The 15,607-nt window shown below is 52.1% G+C and overlaps 1 protein-coding gene across 10 annotated transcripts in view; it reads left to right on the top strand.

The window, feature by feature from the left end:
• The window catches only part of LINGO1 (leucine rich repeat and Ig domain containing 1), a 207,618-nt gene that overhangs the window by 125,111 nt on the left and 66,900 nt on the right, over positions 1–15,607 (top strand). For all 10 annotated transcript variants that reach the window (XM_063794240.1, XM_009429626.5, XM_016927259.4 and 7 more), the window contains one exon: positions 4,988–5,169. The gene's annotated coding sequence lies outside the window, so the exon portion shown is untranslated. The remainder of the gene's footprint in view (positions 1–4,987; positions 5,170–15,607) is intronic.

Genomic DNA, 15,607 nt, shown 5'->3' with positions numbered 1-15,607 from the left:
AAAAAAAAAGATATTTTTCTTCTAAAATGTTCAGTGGAAAGGCTGTTGCTTAAACCTTGCATGCTCTGGGGACAGGCTGATGGTGCTGGGCTGCCAGCCGGCCTCGGGAACACCTGGCTGGTCCAGAGCTCAGCCACAGATCGGCCGCCATGGTGGGCAGCCTGGGCGGCTGGACACTCCAGCCAGGCTGGGGCAGGGGGAGGCTGGGCAGATGGCCTTGCCCAGGGCCAGAGCTGGCCCCTCTACTCCCTCAACCCATTTCCCTGCCCCAGGGCTGGCCCACAGGGCCTGACCTGGGGCCTTCAACGAGTGGGGGATGCCTTTAATGATTGGGGAGCACTCTCAATGATTGGGGGCTCCTTGGGCCTGGGCATCTGGGGATGAGCCCAGGGAACACTAGTGGCTAGGTCTGAGGGGCAGATGGCACCAGGGTGGCCTTGCAGGCCTTGCATTGATCAGGAGGGTGGCTTCCAGAGCTGCCTTCTTCTGGCCCCTGCAGGGTTCCCATGTCCATTCAGCTGTCTCTGCTGCTCTCTTTATCCTTTCTTTGTCTCGCCTTCTCCCTCCCACCCCATAACCGCCGCCTCTCTCTGCCTCCCCCTGCCCACCCCATCTGCTCACCGGGCTGCCTCTTCGAACTGCCTGGCACTTCCACGAGGCAGCAGGGAGCAGGGGACAGCACCGGACCTTTGGAATCAGTCGGCCCTGGGTTCAAATTCTGGCTCCAGCACTTACAAGCTGTTTGTTTCCATTTAATATTTTCAATTTGGACAGGTTCTTTAATCTCTCCCAGCTTTCACTGCCTCACCTGAAAAGTGAGATGCTCCCACTTGGCCCTCAAGACTATCCTGGGGTCTGTCAGGGCAAACTGCTGGTCAAAAATTTTAAAAAAAAGATTATCCCGAGTGTTCAGTGTATGATGTAGTGCCAGTGGGTGGCAGCTTCCCCACCTGGCAATCCCAGGCCCCCCGGGGAGACCCCACCTCCTGACACTCCTACCTGCCCAGGTGCCCTCTCTGCCTGTCTGGTAGGAAAGGGGAAGGTGGTCAGAAGGTGGTCCGGTGGGCTCTGGTTGCCCCTGGCCCACAGCAGCTGTAGGTGTGGGGTAAGAACGACGCCTCGTGGGAGGGACCCTACTTTATTTCATTTCTGGGCAAAGCCTAGTATTTGGTACTGGTCTAATTGAAGGGACCAACTTAAGGGGCTGTGGCAAAACCACCAGGGGTAAAGGGGGACAGAGTGGAGGATCAGGGCCTGTGTAACCAGGGGGGAAATCTTCTAGGCTGAGACCCCCTCTCAAGTTTTGGGGCAGAGGGCAAAGAGTGCCTCTAACCTCCAGGGATGGGAGTCTTGGCAGCTGGATGGAAGCCTGGGTGGAGTGGGGAGATTCCTGCGTCTTCCGGGGCAGGGGTGGTGGGGTGACTACTGGGGATGAGGGAGGAGAAGGTCCCTAGGTGTGAGGCCACAGAGAGTGTGAGGCCACGGAGAATCTGAGGCTGATGTGCTGTGGAACCCTGGGCTGATCCCACTCCCTCTCTGGGCCTGTTTCCTCATCTGTTAGACTGGGCTGATCATGCTGCCCTATCTGCCTCACAGTGTGGGCTGCAGATCCAGGTAGAGAATCGGTGGGAGCGTTCTGTGATCTGTAAAGTCCTAATAATAATAATAACTATTATGCTGGACATTACCTTGCCTTCCCTTGACTCTCTGTAACACCCACTTCAATCCGTGCAATCTAGCCCTGATTCATGTATTGACAGAATTGAAGAAGCTCATGGCAGAAATCAACCTCCCCTTTTAGTGCAAATCCCCACCCAACACACATGGTCCCCAGACCTCTGCTTGCATACCTCCAGGGACAGGAGACTCACTGCTTCTCATGCTGAACAGAGATCTGTTTCCCTGGAATCTTTTCTCCTTAGGCCTAGCTCTGCTCTCTGGACACACACATGCCAAGTCTGTTCGTTAGGGACCGGAAGTCCTGATCAGGCCCCCGAGGTTTCTTGAGGGGTGGGGTCTGGTTGTGAAAGCAGTCCTTGTCTATGGTAGAAGCTCCACGAGTCTTCCTTCATTACTCTCCTTGTCTTACCCCCACCCCCTCACATCCAGCTCATCAGCCAGCTGGTTCTGCCACAACACACTGCCCGAATCTGTTTCCTCCCTCTCTGTGCCATCACCCTGGCTAAGCCTGTCTTCTTGTCCTTGGGCGATTGTGACACTGGTCCTCTGCCCCAGGCCTGATCCCCTTGAGTTCAATCTCCACTTGGCAGCTCCAGAGAACTCTTAACAATGAAGAAAACATCATAGCACTTACCTGGTTAAAACCCTCCAGTTACTTTTCATTGCATTTGGGATGAAATCCAAAGCCCTTACCCTGGCCCTCAGGGCCCCAGCCTTCCTCTGCAGCTTCATTTCCCATAGAATAAATTCCAATATGGCCGCTTCAGAAAGACCTTCCTTGCCCCTCTAGCTTGAGTAACCCACCAGCCCCAGCCCAAGTCTTCTCTTTCACATTACCAGGTTTTATGATCATTATTGCATGTCACTCTGGAATTATCTTGTTTATGTATTTGCTTATTTATTTGCTTATCATCGGTATCCCCTGTCCTCATGAGAGTACCAAACTTGTCTGTGTTGTACCCCAGTGAATCCTAGCCCCTATAATATACCTAGCATATAGTAAGTGCCGAATAAGTATTTGATGCATGAATGAAAAATAACACAGAAAACAAGAAGAAATAGCAGATGATGCCATTGTGGCTGTAGTAGCAGTTAATGATGTGACAGTTTTGTGTGTGTGTGTGTGTGTGTGCACGCGTGCACATGGGTGTGTAAGCTGGGAATCACCTGCCCTTTTAATCACCTGGGCCTGAAGCCCTGCGTGCGTAGGAGACACACGTGTCCCTGTGGGCCATGTTCATGCACACTCATAAGCACACACACAGGCGTTTCGTGTTCAGTAGCAGTATGACCTCTGGTGAAGTCTTTCACCTTTTGGGCCTCCGTTGCTCCACCTGTGGAATGGGGCTGGCTGGGGCTAGAGGCAGAGGCCTGGATACCATGGCGTCCTGAGGTTCAGCACTTGCCGGTGGCTGGAGCACTGCAGGCAGCAGGGGCCCTGGAGGCGGGAGGGAGCCAGGAGGTGTTTATTGAAGTTTACCTCTGCCCAGGGCTGCTCCCTGCTGCCTTCGGAGGTGAGGATCTCACCCAGGCAGGAGGGAGTGGTCCCAGGTCGGGAAATTGGCAGAAAAGCCTAGGGACATGAGTTTTGCTGCTGGGAGGTGTATTACATTCACAGTCGAGGTCTCTCGGATGCATCCGCAACTTCAATCTGATAAGTTTTAATTTTTGTTTGTGTGCTTATTTTTTAAAAAACCTTTTCCTTGCTACCTTTATTTTACTTCTTGAACTTTTTCCGTTCAATTGCCATACAAAAGATTTGCCATGAAATTAAAAAGGAGAAAAACTCTCTGTCCGTGTTTCCACTCCTCCATGGCAACAGCCACTCCCTCCCTGCCCCCTTGTCCTCTTCCTGTGATGACAGTACTAGACCTTGCAGAATATTTGGGAAGTAGAAGTGGCCCCAGGTTACTTAACCTCTCTGTGCCTCAGTTTCCTCATCCAAACAATAGAGGTAATCATTGTTCCCTCACCCAGTTGTTGTGCAGATTCCATGAGTTAACTTTTAATTTGTCAAGTGCTGAGGAAGGTTCCTGGCACTTAATAAGTACAATGCACATATGTGTTTACATAAGATGAGTAAGTAAGAAGGAAAGGGCAGCCATAATGCTGCCATCATGGCACAAAGGGCAGCGGTAGAAGTCTGTCTTTGGCATCAGAAATCAAGGGTTCAAGCCCTACTCTGCCCACACTCTCCATGGAGCCAGGAGCACGCATGTGGTTGCTTTCTCTGAACACCCGCTCCTCCTGTAAAATGGATCTGTAATCTGGACCCTGTGATGCCGCAGCGTGGGTGGGGGTGACAGATGGGAGTGGGCCTCGTACATCCTGCAACCCAACCCCCACCTGCACTCATTTTCTAAGTTTTCTACCTCGTTATTGTCACGAAAACATTACTCAGCGTCACTACCGGTCTCTGCTTGATCATTTTTAATGGCTGTGTAATACTCTCTTGGCAGGGGTGCCGTGAATTGCTCCGTCATCTCTGTCTTGGAGTGTTTAGGCAGCCTGCAGTGTCTTGCTGTTATAAATAACGGCTCTGTGCCCAAGAGTCTTCCCCTCTGAGTGACAGTTTTCCGGGACAATCTCAGGACATGCATTGGGGCTGCTTTGCTAGAGGGGCTGAGGGAGGGTCCAGTGGCAGTGGCTGGAGGAGGTAGGTCCCTTCAAGGGTAGCCTGACACCCTTCCCCAGGGACATCCCTTCCCCAGGGACATCCCTTCCCTAGGGATGGCAGCATGGGTATCAGGACAGCAAGACACTGCTGGCGATGAACATGATGGGAAAACACGAGGCCATGGTGGGAAGGGCAATGGGGACTATGGAGGATCAGGGCTGGGAGTTGGAGGAACTGTGTTTGCCTTTGCCACCCTCTCACTGTGTGACCTTGGGCAAATCCCTTCTCCTCTCTGGACCTCAGTTTTTCCCATGTACTGTGGCCAGGAGGCAGGCAAGGGTTGATCCACAGCTGTGTTGTCCAGTGTGGTAGCCACTGGTTACATGTGGCTATTTAGACTTAAATGTAAATTAATTAAAATAAAACAAGATTAAAAATCAGTTTTTTTATCACACTATCCACATTGCAATATCCGCATATGACTGGTGGCTGCCATATTGGACAGTGCCGAGGCAAAACGTTGTCATTGTGGTAGAAAGTTCTGTCAAACAGTGCTGGTCTAGAGGTGCTTCCAGGGATCTTCCTTTGGTCTCACCTTCACCAAGGTGTGGGCACCATATGCCCTACTTCCTGTACCCCTCAGGCCCCTTGTGAACCCTACCGCTCACTCTTGCTTCTCTTCCTTTCTAGGGATCTTATGACCATGACCTGGCTACCTTGAGTCTGTGGGGCTACACAGCCTTCAGCCTGCATCTCCAGGGCTCTGACTCTATCCAGCTCCTGGACCAGCTCCCAAGTCTACTCCTGACCCCAGCCTGGGCCAAGGGGACTTCTCAAGCTTTGGGACCCAGCAGGACACAGCAGCAGTCAGGGTAGGTGGCATCCCCCCTCTACCCATTCCCTGGCTCCTGGAGATACCCAAGCCTTCTTGATCCCCAGAACAAAAGGGATACCTTTCTGTACACTATATCTGTCAGGATCCCTTTGATTGTAAGTAGCAAAGTACAAAAACTAAAACAAACCCCATTTCATTAAAATGAAGTTATCAGCTCTTGTAACCAAAGTGTTTAGTGGTAAGATGGGCTTCAGGCAGGGCTTGATCCAGTGAGTCAAATGGTGCAACCAGAACCTGGTTTTTGTCTGTATTCCTTCACTCCTCTCCTTGGTGATGGCTCCATGCTTAGTGGCATTTGGCATGACATGGTCAAAAGATGCCTGGCAGCAGTTTCTGTGGTAACATGCTTCTAGGTTTAGAACTAGGGTTGGGGGTGGAGACAAAATCTTCCCTGATAGAACAAATGAAAGTCCTCGAGTTGATCTCAATTCAGCTCATCCTGAACTTTTAACTGGGTCCACAGGACTTAGAAACACTGATGGGCTGGGGGTCAGGGTCTGTCCTTCCCCAACCATGTGACCAGGAATGAGGGGTGAGTGTTTCCCAAAGGAATCTTAGGATCCTGCTGACAGGAGAAAGGAGACCCCTTCCCAACTAGGGAAGGCAAATAACAAATAATCATTCTAGATGATGTCATAGATGGATGTGGACGTGCTGTGTGTCTTCGGACAAATCTCTATGCCTCTCTGAGCTTCAGTTTTCTCACCTGATAATGAATCTCACCTGGCAGCGATGCTGAGCGAACTCCCTGAGATGATGTACAGAAAGGACTGACATCTAGCAATTTCTCAGTAAATCCTTGTTCCCTTCCCCTTCTTGCTTCCCCCTCCAGGAAGTTTGGGACATCGCTCGTTTGGTTTTTTTGTTTCTTTTTTTTGAACTTAGAAGGGTGTATTGTTGATCAGAATCCTTAGAGGCAGAGCCTGAGACGAAGATTTGTGTACACGAGCTGTATTGAGGGCAGGGCCTCAGGGAAAGGGAGGAAGAGAAGAAATCGGGGTAGGAATGATAGCGCAGGCAAAGATGGGCCTTGGGCTGGTCCAGGGAACCCTGGAACATAATTCACACACAGAATTACCCTTCCCACCCCCCACAAGGAGGTCGGGCTTTTGGGCCCCTGTATCAATCAGTCATTGGCCGTGAGCCACCCATGGGAGGGCCTGGATGGCCCAGATGAGGTGGCCCCCATTTGTGGAGGGCAGTTCTCTAGAAAAGGGGGAGCATTGAGCTGCAGCAGCCCACCCTCCGGGCAGCTGGGGGACAGGGTAGTGCACCGGCCATAGAGGGCGTCTGGGCAGCCCACCCTTTAGCTCAGGGAGGCGGAACCTGTGTCCCAGCCTGGACAGTTCCGGACCTCCTGAGTGTGTTGTCTTCTCTGGTTTTTGCTCCTCCTGCCCCTGGTGCCTTCTACCATAGGGGGCTGGCAGCCATCCTGGGGGCTGGTGATGGGATGGGACCTTGGCCCCTTCTTTGGAGAAACCTCTTCCACACCCAGGCTCTGCACTTGCCCTCCGCCTCTGCTGCTTCTCCTCTAGTGATTCCTCTTCTCTCAACCTTCACCTGCAGTTCCCGCTGCCTATTATGCCCTTCCTCACTCTCTGCCCTTTCCTGCTTTTCAAGGCCCAATTCAGGTCCCTTCTTCTCCAGGAAACCTCTGCTGACTGCTCCGGCCCATGGTTTTCTGCATTAGTCCATCTTCCAGCTCCACCCTTTTCGCAGTTGAAAGACCAAGGCCCAGTGTGCATTGCCTCATTCATACTCTGCTGGTCACTGCGTCCCAGCACCAAAGTGCATTGCTGTCTTTGTCTTGACTGCCAGGAAGCTCATAGTCAGTTTGTGGCCTATTTCTGATAAGTGCCCAGGATGCTGTGGCATGCAGTTGCTTAATAACCTTGTCTGTGGCTTCTTCTTTCTCATTTTTCCTTTGTCCTGATTTCTTCCTTTGTTTTTCAGCATGTGCTGCTTCTGTTGTTCTCAGCAGCCTCCAATTCTTTTGGAGGGAGGTGGGGTATAAATAACCAACAGTGGTGGGAAATGAAGCATTCAGTGCCGACTGCAGCCAAATGCTAGGCCCTTGCTTTCCTAGGGGCATCTCGGGTGGGAGGGTCTCCCCCAGGCCCAGGGTTGAGCCTGTCCCCAAGCAACACTGAAGCCTGCTGCGGTGGCCCCAGTACAGTGCCCACTCTGCCCTCCGAGGGTCAGGACTAGCATTGTTCTGCTGCCCGCCCTCTTCCCTCCCTCTCCCCATCTTATCAGAAGCTAATGAAAGAGGCTGGGAAACCCAATCCTCTGGTAATTAAATTTACTTAACGGGTATTCAAGTGGAGTAATGAGAAGTTTAATGCAGTGATTAGATTTTTCTTTAATTAATTAAAATGAGAGCCATGTGTCTTGCCAGCAGACCAACTTGACCCTCTGCTTGAGAGTAGCAGAGAGAGTGGGGGGCTTGGCTGGGCTGTTGGGAGGCTCGGGGGCAGGTGCCGCCTCCTGCCCTGGCCCTGCTGTCTTCAGAGGCAAGCCCAGCTCTGATGTCCATCCAGGCCAGTCTCTGAATTAGTCCTTGTTTCTGAGGTTTGTAAGTGAGTAGGCTTGGGTCAAACCTGGGTCACCCGGGGCCAGGGATCCAACAGCCCATGCTCTTGGAGAGCTGAAAACTGAACCAGGATGGAGGTTTCAGACAGGAGCATCAGCAAGGTGGCTTAAAAGCAAGGAGCCGCTGGGTTGACCCTGTCCGCAAGGATAAACTGAAGCCTGATGGTGGTAGCCCCAAGACAGTGCCCACTCTGCCTTCCAAAGGTCAGGACTAGTATTATTCTGCTTCCCTCTTTTGGAAAAAAGGGATTTCAGGCCCTGTGACAGGAGGAGGTATTTTGGGTCGTGCATCTCAATGCTGCCATGTGCCAGCCAACACCTTCACTTTCATGTTCAGCCAGACCTGGGTTTACCTCCACTGGCACTGGATCACCTGGGCAAATAGAATGGGGCAGTGGGTGGCAGTGGGTGGATAACCCACAAAGCACTTTTTCACTTTGGCTTGGGAGTACATCCACGCTAGAAGGCTGACTGTCCTCGCTGTGTTTTTGAAGGCTAGGTGGGGAGGCAAGGAAGAGCTTCCCTGCTTGAGCCACTTCTGCTAGGGCAGAGGGAATCTGGGAATCCCAGCATAGCTGCCTGGAGTGGAGCATAGGACCAGCCTAACCAGGATAGAAGGCAGGCATAGTAGGGGCTCAGGAGACAGGCCCTGGCCCCTGGGGGACAGGTTATGTTAATTGTCAAAGCCCTGGGTAAGGTGGTAGAGAGTCCTGGGCTTTTCACAGGGGGGGACAGAAAATGTCCCTCATTAAGACCTGACCCCAGCCCCACACTAAACCCTGGTCCTGGACAAATTGAACCTTGATCCTGGTTCTACAATGAGCCCTGACCTCAGTTGCACACTGAGCCTTGATCCCAGCCTCACACTGAGCCCTGATCCTGAATCAACTGAACCTTCATTCTGGTCCTACACTAAGCCCTGACCCCAGCCACGCACAGAGCCTTGATTTGAGCCTCACACTGAGCCCTGATCCTGAACAGACTGAACCTTGATCCTGGTCCTACACTGAGTCCTGACTCCTGGCCACACACTGAGCCTTGATCCTAGCCTCATACTGAGCCCTGATCCTGAACAGACTTAACCTTGATCCTGGTCCTACACCGAGCCCTGATCCTGGCCCCACACTGAGCTCAGCGTTGTCGTGGATATGCCAATAGAAAAGCAGGTGCCAGGGTAGAAGGAGTAAATGGCCCTGTTTGTCCATTCCCACTGCCAAGTCTGCTGTCTCTGGGCAAGGCTCCTGTGCCAGGCCCTGCACTAGGCTCTGGGATTGCCTAGATGAATCAGCCATGATCCCTGCCCACAGGGCTAGTGGGGGCACAAGCAAACAGGTGATGAGAGCACCAAGTGATCAGAGCTGAGGTGGGGGAGGCCCAGGGGACTGGCAGGGACATGGCTCTGCATTCAGAGTGTTCCTCTGGCAGCAGGTGGGAGATGGAGGTGCTGGAGGCAGGGGCCAGTGAGGAGGCTGTGATGGGGTCCCCAAAGAGGCAAGGATGGTGCCCATGGGCAGTTTAGGGAGTCTAGGGTAAGTGTTCTCCCAGCATAACTGACTGTGACCCCCCAAACCACCGCAGCTCGTGGTGAACCAAGGGACTTACCTGTGAGAGGGTTGACGGTGGGGGCACTGGGCTGATGATGACACCTTGCAAGGGAGGCACATGTATCCCTTCCATGGAAGAAGAAACAGAAGCACAGGCACTGCCTGATGCCCCTTGGCTTGAAGTAGCCAGGCTGGGCATGTTCCCGGGTCTTGCCTGCCCCCAGGCCTGCATGCTGATATTGCTGGGGGTGAACTTGCAGTAGGAGCTGGGGGCTTCTTTATGACTCTTCCACTCTCGCCTGGGTGAACATAGCCTGAGCATCGGCGGGAGCAGGGGAGCCAGTCAGGGAAGTCTGGGCCAGTCAGCCTGGCATCCAGGGCTGGTGCAGGGCTTCCAGCACGGTTGAGGTTCTCGGAGCAGGGGGAGTGAGGAGGGCCTCAGTTGGGCGGGGGACAGGGGACATCAGGCTGAGGCCTCCGACCACAGACTTAGGGCTTGGGACTAGCCCAGAAAGGAGGATCTTCTGCCTCCTTCACCTTCCCCTCCCCATTCCCGGTCCCACCCCTTTGGATTTCCAGGCACTCACACCCATTGCCCTCCTGCCATGCTCCAGCTGCTTCCAAATAGCCGGGCTGGAGAAGCCACCCAGACAGCCGCCCACCACCCACCTGGGGAAGCCCAGGCCCCAGGACAGTAGTGACCTGCTCAGGATCGTGGGGCTCTGCCTCCTGCATTGCTTTAAGGGGAAGAGTCTGAAATCCCATTATCTTGAATTTACACTTTTACTTATTTATTTTTTAGACATGGGGTCTCACTGTGTCACCCAGAATGGAGAGCAGTGTTGTGATCCTGGCTCACGAAAGCCTCAACCTCCTGGGCTCAAGTTATTCTCCCACTTCAGCCTCCCAAGTAACTGGGACTACAGGTGTACCACCATTCCTGGCTTTTTTTTTTTTTTAAGACAGGGTCTCACTATGTTGCCCAGGCTGGTCTCGAACTCCTGGCCTCAAGTGATCCTCCCACCTCAGCCTCCCAAACTGTTGGGATTACAGGTGTGAGCCACTGCACCCTGCCTAAAGTTATACTTTAAACAAGGATTCTACGTGTTTGAATACCTACTCTGGGATGGGAGGCCTTCAGGGGCGTGTGTGCACACAAGTTCACTGGTACACAAGCAGACATCCCCAGGGAGCACCATACCCCAGACATGTCCACTGCCTCCCTGGGTTCCTGGTGCCATAAACCACTGTCTCAGTTAGTCCCCTCAGCAGTCTGTGAGGTTGGGTTATTGGTCCACAGGTGAGGGAGCCAAGGTCCTGGAAGTAGGCCACAGCCACACTGCTAACTGCAAAGGTGGAGCTGGCCTGACAAGCTCAGATCCTCAGATCCTCGGTCAAGCTGCCTCCTCCACAGATCACCCCTTCCCTGCTGGGCTGGAGGCACAGCTCCTCCTCCGTGTTTCTCCAGAGGCCTCTAGCATACCCACCCACCCCATCCCCTGTAGCTTCCCACCTTGCTCCAGCCACAACCAATGACTCTTACCCCCATTCCCCACACCCACCCCCTCCAGGCCCTTGCTCAAGCTGCCTCTGGTCTCTGGAGCTTCCCTCCCCCAACTCTATCTGTCCACACCCCCCATCCTTCTAGGCTGGGCCCAGGTGCCACTGCCTTCATGGAGACCCTGTGCGCATTCACCCAGTCAGAACCCAGAGCCCTCCCCGGGCACCGCCCCGAGCTTGTTGCCCAGCCCCTTGTAGGCTGCTGGCCTCCCTGCGTCTGACTTGGCAGCTGCATGGAGGGCAGGAGAGTCTCTTTGCCCTAGCTTCCTGGGCCAGTTGCCCCCTGGGCCTGGCACACAGTGGGTGCATGGGAGGTCACTGGGGTCCTTGCCTGGGGAGGGACTGCACCTCTACAAACCCATCCCTTTCCTTGGCCATCCTGGGTCATCTGGCTGTTTTGGGACTGGTCCCCACCCCCAGCCCAGCCCCCTACCCAGGAGACCAGCCCCGAGGAGCCTAATTTAGTCCTGGCTGGCTTGGGATGGGGGCTGGCTTCTGACCCCAGCAGACCCTGGTGCACCCTCCACCGTGCCCAGCTTCTGCAGTGGTGGGGGAGCAGTTGCAGGGGAAGGCAAATCCCAGCTTTGTGCTCACAGGGCAGTCTTGGAACCTGGCAGGTACAGGGACCAGGAGTTTCCAGCCCTGTGTGCTAAGCACTAGTAGAAGGCTGCATAAGACCCTCTGCCTACGTCCACTTACCCCCTCTAATTACTGGCTGTGTGAGCTTGAGCAAGTCACGTAACCTCTCTGTACCTCAGTTTCCCCATCTGTTAAATGAGATGATAATAAACCTATCTCAGAGGGTTGCTAGGAGGATTCAATGAGTCAATACAATGCAAGGCACGTTGCACAGCCCCCAGTGAACGAGGTGCACTTCCTAAATGTCAACTGTCACCACTGTTACATGTTACAGAAACAATGGGCCCACCAAGGCAGAGTGTGGGGGAGTGTTTGGGGAGAGTTTCCAGAAGGTGGTGACACCTGAGCAGTTACTTAAAAGGCAAGGCACAGAAGGCAGGAAAGGACATTCCAGGAAGAGGGACCCATACAGGACAAAGGCCTAGAGGCAGCTTGGGGGACATGTAAGGGAGTTGGGAGCATCTGGATTTAAGGTAAGGCTGGAAAAGGGAAGACCAGAGCTGGGGTTGCCCAGAGGCTGTGTCCTCAGGGTCCTAGGGTGCCACGCCAGGGAATTTGAACTTTGTCCTGCAGCCTGTGAGGGGTTATGGGAGGAGGAATTTTTTTTTTTTTTTACCATAAAAGCAGTATTTGCTCAAGCAAAATTTAAAAATGGAAACAATATACAAGTGTGTCCTGTAAAGTAGGAAAGTCCCTCTTTGCCTTTAAAGCCCACTCTGCCCATGTCCCACTGCTGTTGGCCTGGTATGTTTCCTTTCAGAACATTTTCTGTGCTATTGCAAACATATTTATTGTGTATTGCTAAAAAAGGAAACGGAATCATATTATGCACATTACCCCACCAGTTCCATTTTTCACTTCCCAGTATATTGTGGGCATCAGTCAATGTCATGGCACCCAGATCTGCCGTGTTCTTTTTAATCGTTGCCTAATATTCCATTGTTTGTACAAAGCATAATTTATGTAACTAGTCCTGGATTGATGGATATTTAGATTGTCTTCCATTTTTCACTCTTGCAAATAATGCTTCGGGGAGCATCCTTATATATATCTTGCTGACACCCGTAAGCCTTTCTGCAGGATAGATTTCTAGATGCGAGTGGCCGGGGTGAAGGGTCTGCTTGCTCAGTTTTTATAGCAACCTTGCTCTTCCCAAGGTTGGGCCAGCTGATGCTGCCCCCTTGGTATCTGAGAGTGACCATTTCCCCATACCATCCTCCACATTGAACATTCTCAATCTTTTGGATATTTGCCGATCTAGAAAAATATCTCACTATGATCTCCACACTCACTCTGCTTCTCCCCAGCGAGGCTGAGCATCTTTTCGTGCAGTTTTTGCCCATGGGTGTTTCTTCCTCTGTGAATGGACTGTTCACGTCCTTTGCCCATTTTTCTTTTCTTTTTGCCTTTTTCTTATTGATATAAAAGAGCTTTTAGTGCATTAGGAATTTAAAAACTTTTGTCTGTTTTGTGTGTTGGAGATACTTTCCCTAGTCTGCTGTTTGTCTTTTTTAACTTTGTCTGTGGTATCTTTGGTCATAGAGAAGCTTTAGATCTTTATTTAGTCAAATCTGTCAGGCTGCTCCTCAGGGCTTCGGAGTTTCGCGTCTGGCCTGGCGAGGCTTCCTGGGCGGGTTTTAAGTGGAGCGGGGATGAGGTCATATTTGTGACTGGGAAAGGCCGTTCTGATTGCCACTGTGTGGATGGGGGTGGCTGGGGGACTGCAGGCAGGAGGATAGGAAGCAGCTGAGACCTTTGTGCCCAGAAGGGAGTGGGGAGAACTGGGGAGAAGATGAGTTTGAGAAATATTCAGGAATCGGCTGACTGTGGTGATAGGATGCGAGGTGAAAGAGGGAAAGAGAGGACTCTGGAGTGATGCTTGGGTGTTTGGCTTGGGGAGCTACATGACTGATGCCACCACCACCCTTAGTTGGGGACAGGACTAGGGAGCGAAATGCATGCAGGTGCACATGAGTGGTCACCTTGGCAGGGACACATGTACATAGGAACACATACATGCACACATATGTACATGCTTGGAAATTCTGGAGATTGGTGCCTCTGTACCGTGGCCCCGTGGGTGTCTGGTTTTTGTGAAGTGCCTATTCTCTACCAAGTACTGTATGAGACGAGACACTACACACACACACACACACACACTTTAATCTCTACTGCCATATGAGTATGGCATTAGAGATAAGGAACCAGTCCCAGAAAGGGTAGGTAATTTGCTGAAGGTCACAGAGTTAGTAAGTGGCAGAAAGAGGAATTTTTCACCATCTTAGATCTGACCACCCACAGACAGAATTTCTGCCAATGGCATCGAGGAGGAGCTTCCATTCATTTCCAACCTCACCACTGTGGTTTTATCAGGGACTCTTAGGGACGAGTGCTGGAGCCAGACTGCCTGGGTTTGAAACAACCCCATTCCTCTCAAGACATTTCACCTTTCCATGCTTCAGCTTCCCCATCCTGGAAACCAGGATGGTCAGGGTACCCGCCTCGAGGGCGTGTGTGAGAAGCAGATGAGTTAGCAGAAGGAAAGTGCTTAGCCCAGGGGGCTCATTGGGTGCGATTTATGGGGACCGTGATGATTATGACAACCACAGTGGCAATGGTGCTCACCCCTCACCTGGGTGTCTGCCACTTTCCCTCCTCCACTCCCCTCCATTCCACCCTCCCTCCACCTGTCCCCTCATTCCTGTGCCAGCTCTTCCTCCATTCCCATAGGTGCTGCCTTCACCATTTGCCTCTGAACCTTTGTCCTCTGTTTTCAGCCCCCCACACCCTTGGCAGACAGTGAACTAAAGCCCAATCAATCAGCAAAAACCATTCAAGGGAAAACGATTCATGTTGCATTCAGGGACTCCTCCCTCAAAGCAATTCTAGTCAGGCATTTTCCAAGAGCCTGTGCATTCATCACAACATTGCCTGGGCCTCTGTGAATTAGACCATAGAGTCGAAACCTACAACCCCTTCCTCCCTGAGTGAGATGCTCAGTTGGACTTTGGAGCTGAGAGTCTAAGCTGACCCCAGCCCAGCCAACTCCACTGTAGCCAGGAGCCATCCTTGCATCCCTGTCCAGTTCCTTATCTCAAGCTTATCTGAGCAAATGCTATGGCCATGATGGTGGATGCAAAAGGTGTTCAAGCAGGATGAAAACCTCAGCCTGCACCCAATTAAACAGGTCTCATTTACAAAGAAAAAAAAACCCACAGAAATGACCAAATGTACCATTTTGAATTTCTCATCATCAAAATTAACTCCCAAGTAGATAGATGCTCAAGGCAAAGAATAGAGCAGAGACTGCTTGTTTCCTGGTATGACTTTGTTTTTGATTGCACTGGATCAGTCACACCTGTTGATTCTTGGTGGGTGGATTCCGCTGCAGCCAAGTCTTACTTATTGGGGAAAGTGAGAAGTCGCAGGGGCGTTTATCAACAGGAAGGGCTTTCCCTTGGGTTGCCTGCTAGTGCCCCTGTTATCTTAAGGGGTAGCATCTTCTCCTTGTTCCTCGTGTTGTCCCACAGGAGCACACAACATTTCAGGTGATAATTGCCAAAGTAAAACACCAGTAAGTTCAAAATATAAACCAGCAATTAAGTTTGCAGCTCCAAGGCCCTGCGGGAGTTTTCCTTATCCCCCTGAGTTGTGGACAGATGAGTTGGGGGTCCCAGAGCCTTTCTGGGAGCTGGTCTTGGACCCAAGTCAAGGATAAAGATCTGGAGATGCCCCAGCCTTTGCTCTAAAGTCAAGTTCAGGCCCTCGAATGTAGGCGTAGGCCCCAACTCTCATGGAGATGCCACTACCTGCCTCAGCTCACACCTCCCTTCTGCATGTGGGGAAGGTCCTGCTGGTGGAGCCCATTGCAGGACCTGGAAGCTCCCCCTTTTCCTCGTGGATAGGGAACTCTTGAATTTGGGAAGTGAGATTATTCTACCCCCACTGAAATTTTAGTTACTTAGAGGCTCCCAAATGGGACTTAGTTCTCTCACTCAGAGAGTCACCCAAACATGTTCTAACAACATATGCAGCAAGGTGACCTGCCCCCAAAGGGGCAGTGGGGATGTTGTAGGATAG

The sequence above is a fragment of the Pan troglodytes genome, chromosome 16 (assembly GCF_028858775.2).
Source record: "Pan troglodytes isolate AG18354 chromosome 16, NHGRI_mPanTro3-v2.0_pri, whole genome shotgun sequence".
Classification (NCBI taxonomy): domain Eukaryota; kingdom Metazoa; phylum Chordata; class Mammalia; order Primates; family Hominidae; genus Pan; species Pan troglodytes.
This window is presented reverse-complemented; position numbering and strand designations above follow the sequence as displayed.